Here is a 19,549-nt window from a genome sequence, read left to right as displayed (position 1 = left end):
CTAGGGTTTTGGGGGTGTGGGGGGTTAAGTGAGCGGGGGTGGGCCGACCAGGTGGGTGGCCCAATGGCCGGCTGGGTCGAGGCCCAGTGGGGGATTTCTTTTTATTTTTTTGTTTCTTTATTTCTTACTATTTTTTAATTTCTTTTTCTTTTATTTATTTTCTTTTTTGTTTTAAATCATTTTAAATTATCTAGGCATTTTATAAAATGTGTTTATTACACCATATTTACTTATGCAAAATATGGCACCTCCCGAACATTTTTGTTTTAAATTTTGAAACTTTTATTGTTGACATTAATTTGAATTTGAATTTTGAAACGGTTTTGATCCAACGCGATATTATCAACAGTAACCGGGGTGATGTGGCACCGTTAGCGTGGGATTACTGTTGCTTAATTACCCGGGCATTACAAAACTCCCCCACTACAAGAAATCTCGTCTCGAGATTTAGGAGGTAGAAGGAAACAGTGCGGGGTATTCATCAGCAGGCGGTCCTCGCGTTCCCAAGTGGTTTCATCTTCAGAGTGATGCGACCATTGGACCTTGAGGAACTTGATCGCTTTTTGATGTGTGCGGCGTTCAGCTTGGTCAAGAATGCGGACCGGATACTCTTTATAGGAGAGGTCCTGTTGCAATTCGAGCACTTCATGATCCACTGCTCGGATTGGATCCTTGAAGCAACGACGGAGCTGTGACACGTGGAACACATCGTGAACCTGAGAAAGGTTCGGCGGAAGCTCCAGTTGATATGCCACTTTTCCACGCCTTTCGAGAATAGTGAAGGGACCGATATAGTGAGGAGCTAGCTTGCCCTTGATCCCAAAGCGGTGAGCACCCTTCATTGGTGTAACTCAAAGATACGCCTTTTCACCAGGTTGATAGACCATGTCTTTGTGATGACGGTCATACTGACTTTTCTGACGCGATTGAGCAGTCTTGAGATTCTCGCGAATAATGCGGACTTGTTCTTTGGCTTGTTGGATAATATCCGGACCGAAGAGTGGATGTTCCCTAGTTTCTGACCAGTTCAGAGGGGTCCGACACTTTCGTCCATATAATACTTCGAAGGGGGACATCTTCAGACTAGCTTGATAGCTATTATTATAAGAGAACTCGGCATACGGAAGAGATTCCTCCCATTTCTTGCCGAATGAAATTACACAAGCTCGAAGCATGTCTTTGAGAACTTGGTTGACATGTTCAACATGCCCTTGCGACTGAGGATGAAACGCAGTACTGAACGACAGATGAGTTCCCATAGCTTCTTGGAAACTTGCCCAGAATCTTGAAGTGAACAAGCTGCCACGATCTGAACTGATAACCAGTGGAATACCGTGAAGTGAAACAATTCTGGACATGTAAAGAGTTGCAAGCTGACTAGCAGTGATTGCTTCTTTGACCGCCAGAAAATGTGTAACTTTATAAAGCCGGTCAATGACGACAAGAATAGCATCATCACCTTTCTGCGATTTTGGGAAATCCAGTGACGAAGTCCATTTCAACATGGTCCCATTTCCATTCAGGAGTAGAGATAGGTTGCAGAGTTCCAGTACGCCTTTGATGTTCTGCTTTGGCACGACGGCAAACGTCACACTCAACAACATAACGAGCAATGTCTTGCTTCATATTAGACCACCAGAATCTTTGACAAATATCCTGGTACATCTTTGTACTACCAGGATGGATGGACAGAGGCATATCATGAGCTTCTTTCACAACCTCCTGTGTCATATCATGGTTTTTCTCTGAACATGGCACCACTAGGCGGCCTTTGAAGTACAAGGTTCCATCATCAGCGATAGTGAAGAATGAGCGCTTTCCTTCTGCTAGATGGCGTTTAATCTTGTGGGATTGAGAGTCATATCCCTGAATTCTCTTGATGGAGTCCAAGAGATCTGGTTCGACAGCCAGGGTATTGAGGGAACCCTGGGAAACAACACGGAGGTTCATCTTGCGAAACTCCTCAGGAGGTGGAGCGAGTGCACCAGGGGGAACAATATGGAGGTTCAGCTTTCTGAATTCTTCAACAAGCAAGGGCTGAACTTTGTAACCTGGAGGTGGTTGCAGTAAGACTTGCGGCTCAAGGCATCAGCCATTACATTAGCCTTGCCTGGAGTATAGGATATACCCACGTCAAAGTCTGCAACAATCTCCATCCATCTCTGCTGACGGAGGATCATGTCTGGCTGAGTAAACAAATACTTCAGACTTTGATGGTCGGTGAAGATCTTGCAACGATTACCGAGAAGGTAATGTCACCACTGCTTTAGTGCATGAATGATAGTAGCAAGCTCGAGGTCGTGAACTGGGTAGTTTTCTTCATGAGGGCGCAGTTGACGAGAGGCATAAGCAATCACTCTGCGCTCTTGCATTAGGACACAGCCTAATCCTTGACGAGAAGCGTCGCAGTAAATGACGAAGTCCTTCTTAGTATCAGGTGGAGCAAGCACTGGGGCAGAAGTCAACTTGTCTTTGAGCGCCTGGAAACTTTCCTGACACTTGTCTGTCCATTGGAACTTGATGCCCTTATGCAACAGATTAGTCAGAGGCCTAGCGATCTTGGAGAAGTTCTCGACAAATCGACGTCAATAGCTGGCGAGACCGAGAAAACTTCGGACTTGCTTAACATTCTTTGGAGGAGTCCAATCGAGAATAGCCTGAACTCGTTCAGGGTTGACGGCAATACCATCCTTGGAGATGACATGTCCAAGATAGGTTACTTCGGGGAGCCAGAATTCACACTTGGAATACTTAGCATAGAGTTGATGCTCTCGAAGCTTTTCCAGCACAAGACGAAGATGTTCAGCATGTTCTCCTTGTTCTTGTAAAATACAAGGATATCATCCAAATAAACCACGATGAACTTGTCAAGGTAGTCCATGAATATATAGTTCATCAGACGAGAGAAGGTGGCGGGAGCATTCATTAAGCCGAATGACATGACGGTGTACTCGTATGATCCATACCGAGTCATGAAGGCGGTTTTTGGGATATCCTCTTCACGAACACGGATCTGGTGGTAACCCAACCTCAAGTCAAGTTTGGAGAACACTGATGAACCAACCAGTTGATCATAAAGATCATTAATCCGAGGGAGGGGATATTTGTTCTGAATAGTGGCTTGGTTAATAGGACAATAGTCTTGGACTAATCGGTTCGTCCCATCCTTCTTCTTAACAAAGAGAGAAGGTGTTGGTGTCAAAACTGGCGGATCTCGGGTAGGGGGTCCCGAACTGTGCGTCTAGGCCGGATGGTAACAGGAGGCAGGGGACACAAAGTTTTACCCAGGTTCGGGCCCTCTCGATGGAGGTAAAACCCTACGTCCTGCTTGATTAATATTGATGGTATGGGTATTAGAAGAGTTGATCTACCATGAGATCAGATAGGCTAAACCCTAGAAGCTAGCCTATGGTATGATTGTTGATGTGTATGTTGTCCTACGGACTAAAACCCACCGGTTTATATAGACACCGGATAGGGTTAGGGTTACATAGAGTTGGTTACAATGGTAGGAGATCTGAACATCCGTATCGCCAAGCTTGCCTTCCACGCCAAGGAAAGTCCCTTCCGGACACGGGACGGAGTCTTCAATCTTGTATCTTCATAGTCCAGGAGTTCGGCTGAAGGTATAGTTCGGCTATCCGAACACCCCCTAATCCAGGACTCCCTCAGTAGCCCCTGAACCAGGCTTCAATGACGATAAGTCCGGCGCGCAGAGTGTCTTCGGCATTGCAAGGTGGGCTCTCCCCCAAATTCCATGTACCTGTTGAATAAAGTCCGGCTTCTTGTAGATGTTGCGCTCCTTGGCTTCTACGCCCAATAATGGCCGCTTCCCACGTGTCAAATGAATATGAAAAGTCTGAGTGCTTTTACATTCACACCCCTAGCCGCGTAAATGAGCTACCCTATTTAGGGGGACGAGGATTTAGATCCAAACCACATCTTCCTTGCTTCGCAAGTGTTCATCAGAGCGCATCCGACGAAGGTCCATTCCACCATGGCCAGTCATCACAACTCTTCCCCTCGCCCTTCCATCCCTTAGCCCGGGTACTGGGAGAGATGCTCCGTCCCGCATAGCGATCTGGTGAAGCTCCAGACCAAGGGATTTCTCCCCCCGGCCTACATGGTCCCGGTTCGAGCCGGTCTTGCCATCTATAACGGCGGAAAGCAAGCGGAGGATGCCCCCAACCCCTCTAAAGGAGAGCGAGTATGCCTTGCCCCTTATTTAATAAGGGGGCTCGGGTTTCCAATCCACTCATTTCTCCGGGGGCTGCTGGAGTTCTACGGTCTCCAACTACACAATCTCACGCCAGCCTCCGTATTGCATATCGCGGGCTTCGTAGCCCTCTGCGAGCTGTATTTGGGCGTGGAGGCTCATTTCGGGCTATGGAAAAGGTTATTCTGCCTTGTGCCCCGCTCTAAGGAGGGGTCAATGTATCAAGTGGGCGGAGCCGAAATATGGCGCATCACCGGGACCGGATATCTGTCCGGAACCCCAAAGAAGGCGTCCGAAGACTGGCCCTCGGAATGGTTCTATATAGAAGACGTCCCGCTGCCGGATCCTGTCCGGGTCGGCCTCCCTGAATTCGACGGTGCTCCCTTAAAGAAGCGCCTAAGTTAGCGTCCGCGGAGCCCTCAGAGGGAAAGTGACAGGGACATCATTTACCTGATGGGCTGAATAAGACTGTTGGCCCATTCCGGACTAACCATGATCGGGGTTATGGCCGAATGCATCATGCGGGGGGTGCAGCCGCTTCAGTATAGAAGCCACCCCATATGGGACTTCAACAGGGAGGATGACGCCACCCGCTACGGCCGTAAGGGGCAGGATTCGGCTACCGCTCTACTAAAGATCTTGTCCACTTTGTACAAGGGAGAAGAGGAGGAATTTCTCCGCGTCAACCCACATGGTGGATTCTCTATGCACAATCCCCCAAGCTGGGTAAGTGGTTGCGTTTACTTGCTCACCCATTTTGTATTCCCATTGTTAAATATTCAGTCTGACGACTTCAACGCAGGAACTGCGCCGGGCTATTAAGGAAATAAGCAGCCCTTCTCCACAACCCGAGGACCCAGAACGGTCCCTCGACCCGGCCTCTCAAGAGGATCTGGACATATCTGTGGAGCTAATTGATGGAGTGTTCCATCAATTGAGTATGGACAACGCCTTGGTGGCCATTACGGCTGATTACCCAGGGCTAATTCCGGCCTCCCAGGTAACTAAGATCAAAGTCCCAGTACCCCGAATAGGTGTCCGTCCTCTCGTGTTTTCAGTTTCCTGATTACAACCGAACTTTGTAGGGGAGGTTCTTGAGACGGGAGGCCGAACCTGCGGCAACAAGCCAACGAGGGGCCGCAGGGCCCCGTGGGCAGAAAAGAAGTGCGGTCTGGACCGAGGCATCAGTGCAAAGGTATGGTGCGCCTCCCCATCCTAGGTGTTATACCTTCGAGTCACATCTGGCACTTGCTTTCTTTAGGACAAAGAGACCTCGCCAGACTATATCCGGAGATGCTGTCAATCGTGCCTCCACCAGCCAGGCTCCAAAGCCTGGTCCGGAGGTAGAGGCGAACGCAAGGCGCGTGCCAGACGCTCCTCCGACGGAGGAAGCGGACGGGTTGTCTGCCACCAACTCTGAGGTGGAGAGTGCCATGAATCACAGGCGCTGCCGGACAATTCTTCGCGACGCTTGTTTCTCCTAAGGGGCGTTAGATGCCTTCAATTCGGGAGATGCGTACCTCCGTGCCGCTCAAAATGGTCTAGCCAGAGCTACGGAGGAATATGTAAAAGACATACGGGTAAGAAAACTTTGGTATATATGTAGCAGTAGCCCCCGAGACTGAAAACAGTTAGAATAACTGGTTTAAGGATCATTTGAAATGCAGGTACTTACAGAAAAGAATTCCCTACTGTCCCAGGAGCTGGAAGAGTGCAAAGCCCAACTGGAGGCCGCACTAGCCGCGGCAGGGGAGCCTAAGGAGACCCCCTCCGGTAATATATATTTCGAAAGAGAAGTATGTGGCGAAGCACGGTTTGTGTGCTAATCTGACAAATAAAATTGCAGATGGCGCCGGATTGAATCCGGAAAGGCAACACCTCGAACGCCAACTAAAGGCTGGTGAGAGGGTGCTGTTAAAGGTGATGGGGGAGAAGAACGTTCTCCAAGATGCCAACACCCGGCTGGGCGTCGAGCTAAAAGATGTTCGTGTCCAGCTGTCAGACTCCGTGAAGGAGAATCAGCGGCTTTGGCGCGGCATATTTAGTAAGTGCTTGAACGAACCTTTTTAAAAGAAAGTTTGGCGGTGCCATTGATTAACAGGGCGATATCCGTAGTATGTTAACAGGTCGTCCTGTAGAAGAGATGCCCAGTTCTACGGGTGACCTTCTTCTCGAGATCTTGCAATTGCTCGATCGAGTTCGGCAGGCGATGCAAGGCGTCGCCCAGGTCCTGTGGCAATCCGTCTCCACGCCCGAAGGTCTGGGAGAGCTTGTGGAGAAGCTGAGAGGAGCACGGCAGCGCTTCCAGTTGTGGAAGATATCAGCCTGCCGTCAAGGCGCTAGGGAGGCCTGGGCCATGGTGAAGACGCGGTATTCACAGGCCGACCCCAACCATATGGCCGAGGTTGGACCTGTAGGGCCCGATGGGAAGGAGATCCCTGTGAGCTTAGTATACGGCCAAGTAGAGTTGGCCGCAAAGTATTCACAGCAGGACTGTAAATTGGACAGCCTGTTAGATGGTATTGAAGAGGAGTACAGTCAGTCAAAATGACTATGTAATGGAATTGACATTTATAATGCCTTCTAGCCGGATTGTAGATCATTTGTCATGGCCGACCTTTTCGCTTCAACCTCGGGGCCTGACGGTCCAGAGTGTGTCCGAATTCCCATGCGGTTATATAGGAATCGGGGAATGCGTGGAGACCAGGCGTAGGGGTCATTATGGCGTTAACATACAAGTGCCCGACTAGTTATGTTATATTACATGGTTTGTAAGAAACATCTTCCAGGGAGAATAGTTCCATTAGGGGTTCCTTTCCCTGGGAGGCATGACCTAAAGTGCATGTCCATGCTGCGAAAAGAAACGCAGGAAAAACATCTGGGGGCATATAGATAAAATAAAAAAGATCATCTTTAGTTCACCGACCGAATATTCCCTTAAGAACGCTAGCTTTCGGCTTCACCCAGTCTGAGGTACACGTCCGACTGACCCGGCAGTAACAATCGCAGAGGTGCTCCCTTTACCACCTAGCCAAACAATCGGGAATGTAGGGGTAAGCACAGGAGCCAGGCAACCCAGCTTGGCCAAAACTTAAGTCATATCGATGCATATAGTTGTGAATAAAAGGTACATGCGGAAGTGTGACACATGTGTGGGGCATGAAGCCCGTATAAATAAGCTTTTGTTTAAAGAAGCCCCCAGGTCTGATGAGCGCGGATAGCGCATCACTTTATGAGCTTTTAAAGGCTATAAGAGATTGAGAGAGAAGAAGAGGAATGTAAGACAGAAAGTATATGAAAAATGGACAGAGGAAGGAGACGAACACTGAGTCCGGCGCTAGGCATAAAATCTTTAGAGACGGGCTGCGTTCCATGGGTTCGGCTCGAGTCGGTTATCCGATGCATTTCGCAGGCGGTACGCTCCACCAGTCAGAACTTGGTCAATTATGAAGGGACCTTCCCACTTGGGCTTGAGTTTGTCCTTTTTCTTGTCCGACAGGCATAGAATTAATTCGCCAACGTTGTAATTTTTGGCCCGTACTTCTCTGCTTTGGTATCGTCGAGCCTGCTGTTGATAGAATGCGGAACGGGCTTTTGCCACATCACGCTCTTCCTCCAATGCGTCCAAACTGTCCTGCCGATCGAGCTCGGCTTCTCTTTCTTCGTACATGCGCACCCGAGGTGAGTCATGAATTATGTCGCAAGGCAAAACTGCCTCTGCGCCGTACACCATAAAAAATGGTGTGTATCCGGTGGTGCTGTTCGGCGTGGTCCGCAGCCCCCAGAGTACGGAGTGGAGCTCCTCTACCCAGTGCGTGTTGGATTCCGTGAGGGACCGCACTAATCTGGGTTCAATGCCGCTCATGATAAGACCATTTGCACGTTCGACCTGGCCGTTAGTTTGTGGATGATAGACGGAAGCATAATCGAGCTTGATGCCCATGTTTTTGCACCAGAGTTTTACCTCGTCGGCCGTGAAGTTCGTGCCGTTATCAGTGATGATGCTGTGGGGGACGCCGTAACGGTGTACAACCCCGGATATAAAGTCTATCACAGGTCCGGATTCGGCCGTCTTAACAGGCTTGGCTTCTATCCATTTGGTGAACTTATCCACCATGACCAGTAAGTATTTGTGTTTGTGGGTTCCGCCTTTAAGGGGTCCAACCATGTCAAGCCCCCAGACCGCGAAAGGCCAAGTGATGGGGATGGTTTGGAGGGCAGTAGGTGGCATATGGCTTTGGTTTGCAAAGAGCTGGCAACCAGTGCATTTTTGGACTAAGTCCTGGGCGTCTGCCCAGGCTGTCGGCCAATAAAAGCCTGTACGGAAGGCCTTGCTTACTAGGGACAGAGCTGCAGCGTGATGACCACCGAGTCCGGCATGAATTTCAGCCAGGAGGTTCTGCCCTTCCTCTTCGGAGATGCACCTTTGAAGGACTCCGGTAGTGCTTTTCTTGTAAAGCTCTCCTTCATGGACTTTGTAGGCTTTGGATCGCCGCACTATGCAGTGTGCCTCATTTTGGTCCTCGGGGAGTTCCTCCCTAGTAAGGTAGGCAAGGAATGGTTCTGTCCACGGGGCTATGACGACCATTATTACGTGGGCTGAGGGTGTTATTTCAATGGTAGAGCCTCCGATTGTGTGAGAATGTTCTGTGTCGAGCAGTGCGGTTGGGTCCAGGCTGTTATTGTTTGGCTCCCCTTCCCATGCCACGGTTGGCTTGAAAATCCTTTCCAAGAAGATGTTGGGGGGGGGGGACTACATCGCGTTTTGCGCTGATGCGTGCTAGGACGTCTACCGCCTGATTATTTTCCCGGGCTATATGGTGAAATTCAAGTCCCTCGAACCGAGCTGACATTTTTAGGACAGCGTTTCGGTAAGCTGCCATTTTCGGATCCTTGGCATCGAATTCTCCATTTATTTGGGAGATTGCGAGGTTCGAGTCCCCGCGCACCTCTAGGCGTTGGATGCCCATGGATACTGCCATCCGGAGACCATGTAGAAGGGCCTCATATTTGGCTGCATTATTGGAGTCCGTGTACGGAATCTGTAGTACGTACTGAACTGTGTCTCCTGTGGGGGACGTCAAAACGACGCCAGCCCCCAGTCCAGCCAACATTTTGGAGCCGTCGAAATGCATGATCCAATTTGAATATGTGCCGTACTCTTTAGGGAGTTCGGCCTCCGTCCATTCTGTGATGAAGTCGGCCAAAACTTGTGACTTGATGGCTCGTTGTGGCTTATAAGTTATGTCGAACGGGAGGAGCTCGATGGCCCATTTCGTAATCTGGCCCGTTGCGTCTCAGTTGTTTATAATGTCGTTAAGTGGTACTTCCGAGGCTACTGTTATTGAACACTCTTGAAAGTAGTGTCGTAGCTTCCGGGATGCCATGAATACCACGTACGCAATCTTTTGATAATGCGGGTACCGTGATTTGCAGGGAGTGAGGACAGTGGACACGTAATAGACCGGCCTTTGAAGGGGGAATTTGTGTCCCTCCGCTTCTCGTTCGACGACGAGCACTGCGCTTACAACCTGATGTGTTGCTGCGATGTACAATATCATTGGTTCACCGGTGTTTGGCGCGGCCAGGACTGGGTTTGTTGCCAGTATGGCTTTTATTTCGTCGAGTCTGGCCGTGGCTGCGTCCGTCCATTTGAAGTGTTCGGTGCACCGAAGGAGAAGGTAAAGGGGGAGGGCCTTTTCTCCCAAGCGGGAGATAAAGCGGCTTAGAGCTGCCACGCATCCGGTTAACTTTTGTATTTGTTTGAGGTCCTTTGGGATATCTAGTTGCGATAGAGCTCGGATCTTGGCTGGATTTGCTTCAATTCCTCTGCTGGATACAATGAAGCCCAAGAGCTTTCCGGCTGGAACGCCGAAAATGCATTTTTCCGGATTGAGCTTGATGTCGTATGTTCGGAGATTATCAAATGTGAGCCTCAAGTCGTCTACTAGAGATTCAACATGTCTTGTTTTGACGACCACGTCATCTACGTATGCCTCCACTGTTTTACCGATCTGGCTTGCCAAACATGTTGAAGCAGAATGGCCCGTATGGTGTGATAAATGCCGTTGCGGCTTGGTCTGGTTCTGCCATCTTGATTTGATGGTAGCCAGAATATGCGTCGAGGAAACACAACGAATCGTGTCCTGCAGTTGCATCGATAATTTGATCGATGCGGGGGAGGGGGAAGGGATCCTTTGGGCAAGCCTTGTTAAGGTCTTTAAAATCAACACACAGGCGCCAGGATCTGTCCTTCTTTGGTACCATCACCAGGTTTGCTAGCCAGTCCGGATGTTTTATATCTCTGATGAATCCGGCCTCTAATAGCTTTGCTAGCTCCTCTCCCATAGCCTGTCTCTTAGGTTCGGAAAAACGCCGGAGAGCCTGTTTGACAGGTTTGAATCCTGTTTGGATATTTAAGCTGTGCTCCGCCAGCCTGCGTGGGATTCCTGGCATGTCTGAAGGGTGCCAGGCGAAAATGTCCCAGTTCTCTCATAGGAACTCTCGCAATGCGGCGTTGACATCAGGGTTTAACTGTGCCCCGATGGAAGCTGTTTTATTGGGGTCCGTTGGATGGACTTGGAATTTGACTATTTCGTCCGCTGGTTTAAAGGAGGTGGATTTGGATCTTTTGTCGAGTACCACGTCGTCCCTATTCATGGTAGAGCGCAGCGCAGTCAGTTCCTCAGCCGCTAGGGCTTCGGATAGTGCCTCGAGGGCCAGTGCGGCTGTCTTGTTTTCGGCGCGGAGTGCTATATCTGGATCACTAGCGAGAGTGATGATCCCGTTAGGCCCAGGCATCTTGAGATTCATGTACCCGTAATGGGGTATTGCTTGGAAGATTGTGAATGCTTCCCGCCCTAGCAAAGCGTGATAACCACTGCTGAACGAGGCCACGTGGAACATGACTTCTTCGGACCTGTAATTGTCCGGCGTGCCGAACACCACATCTAGTGTGATTTTTCCTGTACAGCGCGCTTCCCGACTGGGGATTATTCCTCTAAAGGTTGTGCTGCTTCGCGTGATGCGGTTCCAGTCTATATCCATTTTTTGGAGGGTTTCCTCATAAATGAGGTTCAATCCGCTGCCGCCGTCCATGAGTACCTTGGTGAGACGAAAGCCGTCCACTATTGGACTGAGGACCAATGCCGCTGGTGCTCGGGCTGTTCGGAATTTAGGTTCATCACTGGCGTTGAAGGTAATGGCCGTGTCACTCCATGGGTTTATTGTTGCTACTTGGTAGACTTCGGCAAGGCTACGGAGTGTCCTTTTTTGCATGTTATTTGATGCGAAGGTCTCGAAGACTGTTAATACCGTATTGGTGTCTCTGGGGTGGCTTTCTGTGGCTTCCGGGATTAGGAGGTTTTCGCCAATTTTAGCCACCTGCCGGAGTATCCAACATGCTCTAAGGCTGTGAGTTGATGTGGCGTCCTCTGTACTATGAATTTTACAGGGTCCGTTAAGCCATCCTTCCAGTACGGTTCCATGCCCTGTAGAGGGTTTTTGCCTTTTGGTGTTTGACCCGGGTGTCTGGCGATGATGCACCCGTTTATTTCGGACTGGGCTTGCATTAAGGGCCGGACTGTCCCAAAATTTTGTTTCGGTTTTCCGGGCACTTTCCATCGCACAGTACTTTTGTACTATGGACGCTAAGTCAACGAAGCGTGTAATATCACGGCGACTTATGGCATTGAGTATTCCCTTGTCCATGCAATTATTGCAGAAGGATAGAATTGCGTCTTCCTCGCGGTAGCCCTTTATCCTATGCATAACCAGGAGGAATCTGACCCAATAATGATGTACTGTTTCTTTGGGCTCTTGCCTGATTTGGGATAGATCGCTAATGTTTGGGTGGGTGGGTGGAATTGAATCCGAAGCCTTACCCCTTCTGAGGCTCAGAGGCCGAGGAATTTCCGAACTCGAAAATTTGGATTCCTGGATGTTGTCCAATGAATCCAGTCCATAGCCTGATTCTAGGTTCAGGTCTTGAGTGATATCCTCCCCTCCGTGGACATCCGGCTTGGAGGGATCGGGAATCCAGACGTAGCAAGTCCTTAGGATAGATGAAGTGTCGCCGCACTGTCCCTCTACCACGGTAACGTGGTGGGTGGCTTGGGAGAGTTAATCTCTCTCAGATCGGTTTTAGGCCCAATCTGGTCGTAATCCGTAGCGACTCCTAGGGCGGCGAAGCGATCCAAGAGCTCGTTTATAGAGGAAAGCTCTATTGGATCTAACTGCTCAGCAAGTTCCGAGTTGACATGAAGATTGTTTTCGATGGCTCAAGAGGTCATCATCGGCGTAGAAGCCGAACAGGTGGTCATAAGAAATCCACCTAGCCGGAGGGTTTGGCCAACAGCCAAAGCTCCTTTATCAACGGTGCCGTCTTTAAAGAAGGGGCGAGGCATCCTTCCTGATGGCGACGACACAGAGGAACTCTCAATGAAAGCACCAATGTCGGTGTCAAAACCGGCGGATCTCGGGTAGGGGGTCCCGAACTGTGCGTCTAGGCCAGATGGTAATAGGAGGCAGGGGACACGAAGTTTTACCCAGGTTCGGGCCCTCTCGATGGAGGTAAAACCCTACGTCCTGCTTGATTAATATTGATGGTATGGGTATTACAAGAGTTGATCTACCACGAGATCAGAGAGGCTAAACCCTAGAAGCTATCCTATGGTATGATTGTTGACGTGTATGTTGTCCTACGGACTAAAACCCTCCGGTTTATATAGACACCATATAGGGTTAGGGTTACATAGAGTCGGTTACAATGGTAGGAGATCTGAACATCCGTATCGCCAAGCTTGCCTTCCACGCCAAGGAAAGTCCCTTCCGGACATGGGATGGAGTCTTCAATCTTGTATCTTCATAGTCCAGGAGTTTGGCTGAAGGTATAGTTCGGCTATCTGAACACCCCCTAATCCAGGACTCCCTCAGAAGGTGCTCCCCAAGGAGAGAAACTAGGGCGAATGAAACCTTTGCTAAGAGATTTGTCGATTTCCTCCTTAAGCTCAATGAGTTCATGCGGCGGTATCTTGTAGGGTCATTTGGCTATAGGGGTGGTGCCTGGTTTCAAGTCGATGATGAATTCGACAGCTCTAGCAGGGGGAATCCCTGGAAGTTCTTCCAGAAAGATGTCTTGGAATTCACGAACGACGCGAATGTTTTCAATGCCCTCGAGTGGTGCAACATTCAATGCATTCAAGGCATAAAGCCGTGCCTCGGTGTTCTGAACTAGATGAGCTTGGTAGGTAATTATTTCATCAGAAGGGTGTAGCAGATGGACGGTCTTAGTGGCACAAACTATAGAAGCAGTATGCGCTTTCAACCAATCCATTCCCAGAATGAGATCAATGCTACAGGACTTCAGTATGATGGGAGAGACAAGGAATTCCAGTCCTTCGATTTCAGCGGGGACGTCGTTGCAAATCATGGAGGTTCGACATTGGCCCGCGGGAGTTTGTACTAATAGCGAAGTGTTCATGTCCTCACATTTAATGTCGTGCAAGCATGCAAAATCTTCGGACATGAATGAATGCGATGCACCTGTATCAAATAAAACAGATGCTGGTACTGAATTTACGAGGAGTGTACCCATCACGGTAGCAGGCTGGTCTTGAGCTTCATTAAGATCAACGTGGTTGGCATGAACACGACCATAAGACCTGGCATTGTTGTTGCGAGGCTGGTTGCTTCCACGGCCAGCTGCAGGAAGGGCTAGTTGATTCTGGTTCTGAAGGCAGTTCCTGGCGAGGTGACCTGGTTGGCCACACTTGTAGCACAGACCATTATTGGGAGTGGGAACATGAGCTCGGGGTGGTGGAGCCGGAAGTCTCGACTGCCTAGTTGGTGGGGGAGGCAGACGTGGTGCAGCATAGGGCTGACTTGGAGCAGGTGCAAATGGCTGGTACATGCTGTTGGGAATCCATATCCTACGCTTCTGCGAGGACGGGCCCGAAGATGAGCCCGTGTCACGGTTGCGCCTCTGAGAGCTCTGGTGTTCCTGCAGACCAGTTTCGACATTGATGGCATTGCTCACCAAGGTGGCGAAATCAGAAAAGTCATGCACTAGAAGTGCGAGCTTGATGTCAGCTTGAAGGCCATCACGGAACTTCTGCTGTCTGCGTGCATCAGTTGCAATGTCTTCTTCAGCATAGCGGGACAAGTCCAGAAACTCCCGCTGATAAGCTTCCACAGTTTTGTTGCCCTGGGTGAGGTTGAGGAACTCGCGCTTCTTCCTGTCCATGCCCCCCCAAGGAATGAAGCGGGCACGAAAAGCTGCTTGGAAGTCTGGCCAGGTGATGATTGTTCCAACCGGCAGAGTACATCGGTGGCTGTCCCACCATTGCACAGCGGGTCCTTTCAGGAAGAAGGAAGCAAAGGTGACATAGCTAGCAGGGGCTACATCAGCAGACTCCATCTCATAGGTGATGTCACGGAGCCAGTCATCAACATCCAGAGGCTTAGTTGAGCTGCGGTACACAGTTGGGTTAAGGCGCAAATCCTGCAGAGTCACTTGGGCTGGCTGCTAGTTCGTATTGGGACGAGAAAACTGAGCCATCATATTTTCCATGAATTGGCGGTTCAGCTTGAACTGTTGGATCATACCAGCCATGTACTCAGGCGGCGGTGGGGCATGGACACCACGACCACCTGGTCTAACCATCCCGCTAATACACAACAGGGATAGTTTAGCATTGAGAAATTTGCAAGGAGAGAATCATTCATGATGAAACATGCATAATGAAAGGAACAGATAGATACTACATAGTAGTTGTCATATCTTACAAAAGGGATCATGCATAGAGTTCGGTACACAGAGTTCAGTACACAGACTAAGAACATCATAGGCGGCACGCAGGCTCGCGGTGAATGCAACTAACACTAACCAGCAAGCCTACATCAGTCTCAGGAGGAACTGTGGAGGTAGGTGTACCCTGACAACTGGTAGTGACGCAACGAGAAGTCCTCCACGTGAGTAGCCTGGGGTCCGCGGATACTCTGGTGCGGAACCCGACGCGCAGGTGGCAGAAGAGGACCAAGTGCGGGAGAGTAGCCTCCCACATCTGGCCAGCCGACGCCCTGGGGCATCACGGTCCTGGCAGGGTAGATCACAGAACACGACAGGTTACCAGATCGGACAGAGGGGTGCAACAATGTCAGAGCTCGATACAGGTGCTGACGGGTGGTGTATAACTCATGGCGAAGAGATCGGTTAGCTCTATCCAGCCCATCAGCATGCAGAACCACGTTCTGATGGTAGAAGGGCTCTCGGGTGACAGTGGAGTAGGCAGCAGTGTAGTATCCTTCCGCACCAACATCGGATGCGATAGCAATGTGCCTGAAAGGGGAGGTGTCCAACTCCCGATACTCTCCACGAAGACGTGTCAGAGCAGCATAAGCAGCATCGTGGACCGCCATATCGATAGTCACTCCAACACCATGAGCAGTGCGCAGCATGGTAGTGGAGTCATACTCCCGAGAGTAGAGGTGGACGATGGCACGGTACTGCTCCTGGTTGAAGTCATGGTACTCCTCGTAGACAGTGTACTCAGGGTGCCAGCGATAACCCAGATAGGTCATCATCTCAACCAACATAGCAGGTGATCCTGAGGCACCAATGGCCATCGTGTGGCGCACGACCTGTCTCGTGGGTTCCATCTGAAAACAAAGATGTTTCAAAGGAGTCAAATGACATTGTGGATAATGTTCAATATACTATTCTAAAGAATAATTAGGGCTTATCCAACTTTGGGGTGAACGTGGTCACGGGATCCTAATGTTAGAGTTAGTAAAATTGTTTAACCCGAGTAGAAGAGAGTTTAGAGTCCCAGAGTAAGGGCCAAGGAGTAAAAGATCCTAATATCACCCAAATGGCGACGTGGGACCCGTAAGACACACAACCATTTTAGTAAAAAGTTTTGTAATGTCTAGACTCGACTTCGGCCAAGGAGTGTGGAAGGGGGATTCCTATAGGCAGTCGGCTCTGATACCAACTTGTCACGCCCCCGATTCAATCGTACACTAATCATACACGCAAACGTGTATGATCAAGATCAGAGACTCACGGGAAGATATCACAACACAACTCTACAAATAAAATAAGTCATACAAGCATCATATTACAAGCCAGGGGCCTCGAGGGCTCGAATACAAGAGCTCGATCATAGACGAGTCAGCGGAAGCAACAATATCTGAGAACAGACATAAGTTAAACAAGTATGCCTTAAGAAGGCTAGCACAAACAGGGATACATATCGAAAGAGGCGCAGGCCTCCTGCCTGGGATCCTCCTAAACTACTCCTGGTTGTCGTCAGCGCCCTGCACGTAGTAGTAGGCACCTCCAGTGTAGTAGGAGTCATCATCGACAGTGGCGTCTGGCTCCTGGTCTCCAACGTCTGGTCGCAGCAATTGGGTATAGGAGGGGGGAAAAGGGGGAGCAAAGCAACCATGAGTACTCATCCAAAGTACTCGCAAGCAAGGAGCTACACTACATATGTATGCATTGGTATCAAATGGAAAAGGGGTATCATATGTGGACTGAACTGCAGAATGCTGGAATAAGAGGGGGATAGCTAGTCCCGTCGAAGACTACGCTTCTGGTAACCTCCATCTTGCAGCAGAAGAAGAGAGTAGATGGTAAGTTCACCAAGTATCATCGCATAGCATAATCCTACCTGGTGATCCTCCCCTCGTCGCCCTGTGAGAGAGCGACCACCGGTTGTATCTGGCACTTGGAAGGATGTGTTTTATTAAGTATTCGGTTCTAGTTGTCATAAGGTCAAGGTACAACTCCAAGTCGTCCTATTACCGAAGATCATGACTATTCGAATAGATTAACTTCCCTGCAGGGGTGCACCACATTTCCCAACACGCTCGATCCCCTTTGTCCGGACACACTTGTCTGGGTCATGCCCGGCCTCGGAAGATCAACACGTCGCAGCCCTACCTAGGCACAACAGAGAGGTCAGCACGCCAGTCTAAATCCTATGCACGCAGGGGTCTGGGCCCATCGCCCATTGCACACCTGCATGTTGCATGGGCGGCCGGAGAGCAGACTTAGCAACCTCCATTACAAAGGAAGTTGGTTACGCGGTCCAACCCGGCGCGCGCTGCTCAGTCGCTGATGTCACGAAGGCTTCTTCTGATACCACGACGTGGAGTGCACATAACTGTTCCCACGTAGTTGGTTAGTGTGTATAGGCCAGTAGCCAGACTCAGATCAAATACCCATATCTCATTAAGCGTGTTAATTTGAAGTAACCACGAACGCCGACCAGGGCCAGGCCCACCTCTCACCTAGGTGGTCTCCGCCTGCCTTGTCGCTTCACCACAAAGTAATAGTCGGGGGCTGTCGGGAACCCAGGCCCACCACTACCTGGGTGGAACCACCTGCCCCTTCAGCCCCCAACATCGGAATCACTTGCGGGTACTCAACGAGCCGACCCGACTTTAGTCACAACATGTGTAGTATGTATGTATAGTATATACCCGTGATCAACACCCGACGTGATCACGGCCCGGTAGTATAGCATGGCAGACTGACAAGAATGTAGGGCCACGGATGATAATCTAGCATCCTATACTAGGCATTTAGGATTGCAGGTAAGGTATCAACAGTTGTAGCAACAATGACAAGCTATGCATCAGAATAGGATTAACGGAAAGCTGTAAGATGCTACACTACTCTAATGCAAGCAGTAGAGAGAGATTAGGCAATATCTAGTGATCAAGGGGGGGGGGCTTGCCTGGTTGCTCTGGCAAGTAGGGGTCGTCAACAACGTAGTCTGACGGGGCACCAGCAGCGGCGTCAGTCTCATAATCTACCGGAGAGAAGAGGGGGAAGAAACAATGAATACAATGCAAACAGATGCATAACGATGCATGACATGTCAAGTAGCGGTGCTAGGTGTGCCCTAACGCGGTATGAGGTGATACCGGTGAAGGGGGGAAACATCCGGGAAAATATCCCCGGTGTTTTGCGTTTCCGGACAAATGAACTAGAGGGGGAAAGTTGCATGTTCGCCATGCTAGGGATGCGTGGCGGACGAACGGGCTGCGTATCCGGATTCGTCTCGTCATTCTAGGCAACTTTCATGTACAAAGTTTCTCCATCCGAGCTACGGTTTATTTTATATTAATTTTAAAAGATTTAAATCATTTTTAGGACTTATTTAATTTATTTAAATTCAACATTATCCAGAATAGTGTTTGCTGACATCATCATGATGTCAGCATGATGTCAGCAGTCAACAAAGGTTGACTGGTCAACCTGATGTGTGGGTCCCACCTGTCAGTGACACATTAATTAACCTAATCAGGATTAATTAGGGGTGGGCCCCACTGTCATTGACTATTTAATTAGCTAATTAACTAACAGTTTAATTAGTGTAGTTAATTGATTAGTTTAATTAATCAAAATTAATTAAGTTAATTAATTAATATTTTTTTTATTTTTTAAAATTATTAAAAAAATCCGTTCTGCGGGTGGGCCCCCTCACCCAGTGGCATAGAGGCCACTGGAGCGGGCGCGCGGGTGCGGGGTAACGGGCGCCTGGATCGGGCGCTAGGCACCCGCCCAGGTCGACACGGGAGGGATGGGCGCTGGGCGCCGGCGGCCAGCTTGCCGAGGAAGTAGGGCGTGGCTCCGGTAGTGGCGGCCCTGGTGCTTGGGGACGGCGGTGCTAGGCTGCGGCAGCGGCGAATCCAAGCGGCGGCGTGGCCAACGCGGTGAGAAGCGGAGGCGGGGCGCGGCAGAAGCAGAAGCAACCTGCAAGAGGCGAGGCAGGACCCCGCGCGCAGGGCGAGCGATGGCTGCGGTGATGGCGATGCGGGCATGAGGCGCGCAAGGGGAGGGGTGAGCGGCAAGCTACAGGCGGGGGCACGACAGCGCAGGGCGGAGCAGGGGGTAACGACGCCGCGGTGGGGCGCGCGGGCACACGGGGAGCTGCGAGGCGGAGTGCGGCGACAAGCAGCAGTGGTGCGCACGCGGGGCGTGGACACGGTCGCGCGTAGGGGCGTGCAAGAGAGGGCGCAAGGGGGAATGGCAACGGAGGCAGGGGCGGCCTCGTGCGCGTGCGCGCACAACACGGTCAGCAGTAGCAGAGCGAGGTGCGGGAGCGCGCGCGAGGGAACGGCAGGGGAGGCTCGCAGGGCTCACTGTGGGCGTAGGGATCGTGGCAGCAGTGCTCGTGGCGGGGGACGGGGACGACGGCGCCAACGTAGAAGAGGTAGAACGGCGAGGGAGCGCTCCGGTGAGGCCGTCCGACGAGGAGCTCCGGTGGTGGCGACGGCGTCGAGTCGCGAGGCCGATGCGTGCGTGCCCCAATCCGATCT

The sequence above is a fragment of the Triticum dicoccoides genome, chromosome 6A, assembly GCF_002162155.2.
Source record: "Triticum dicoccoides isolate Atlit2015 ecotype Zavitan chromosome 6A, WEW_v2.0, whole genome shotgun sequence".
NCBI lineage: Eukaryota > Viridiplantae > Streptophyta > Magnoliopsida > Poales > Poaceae > Triticum > Triticum dicoccoides.
This window is presented reverse-complemented; position numbering follows the sequence as displayed.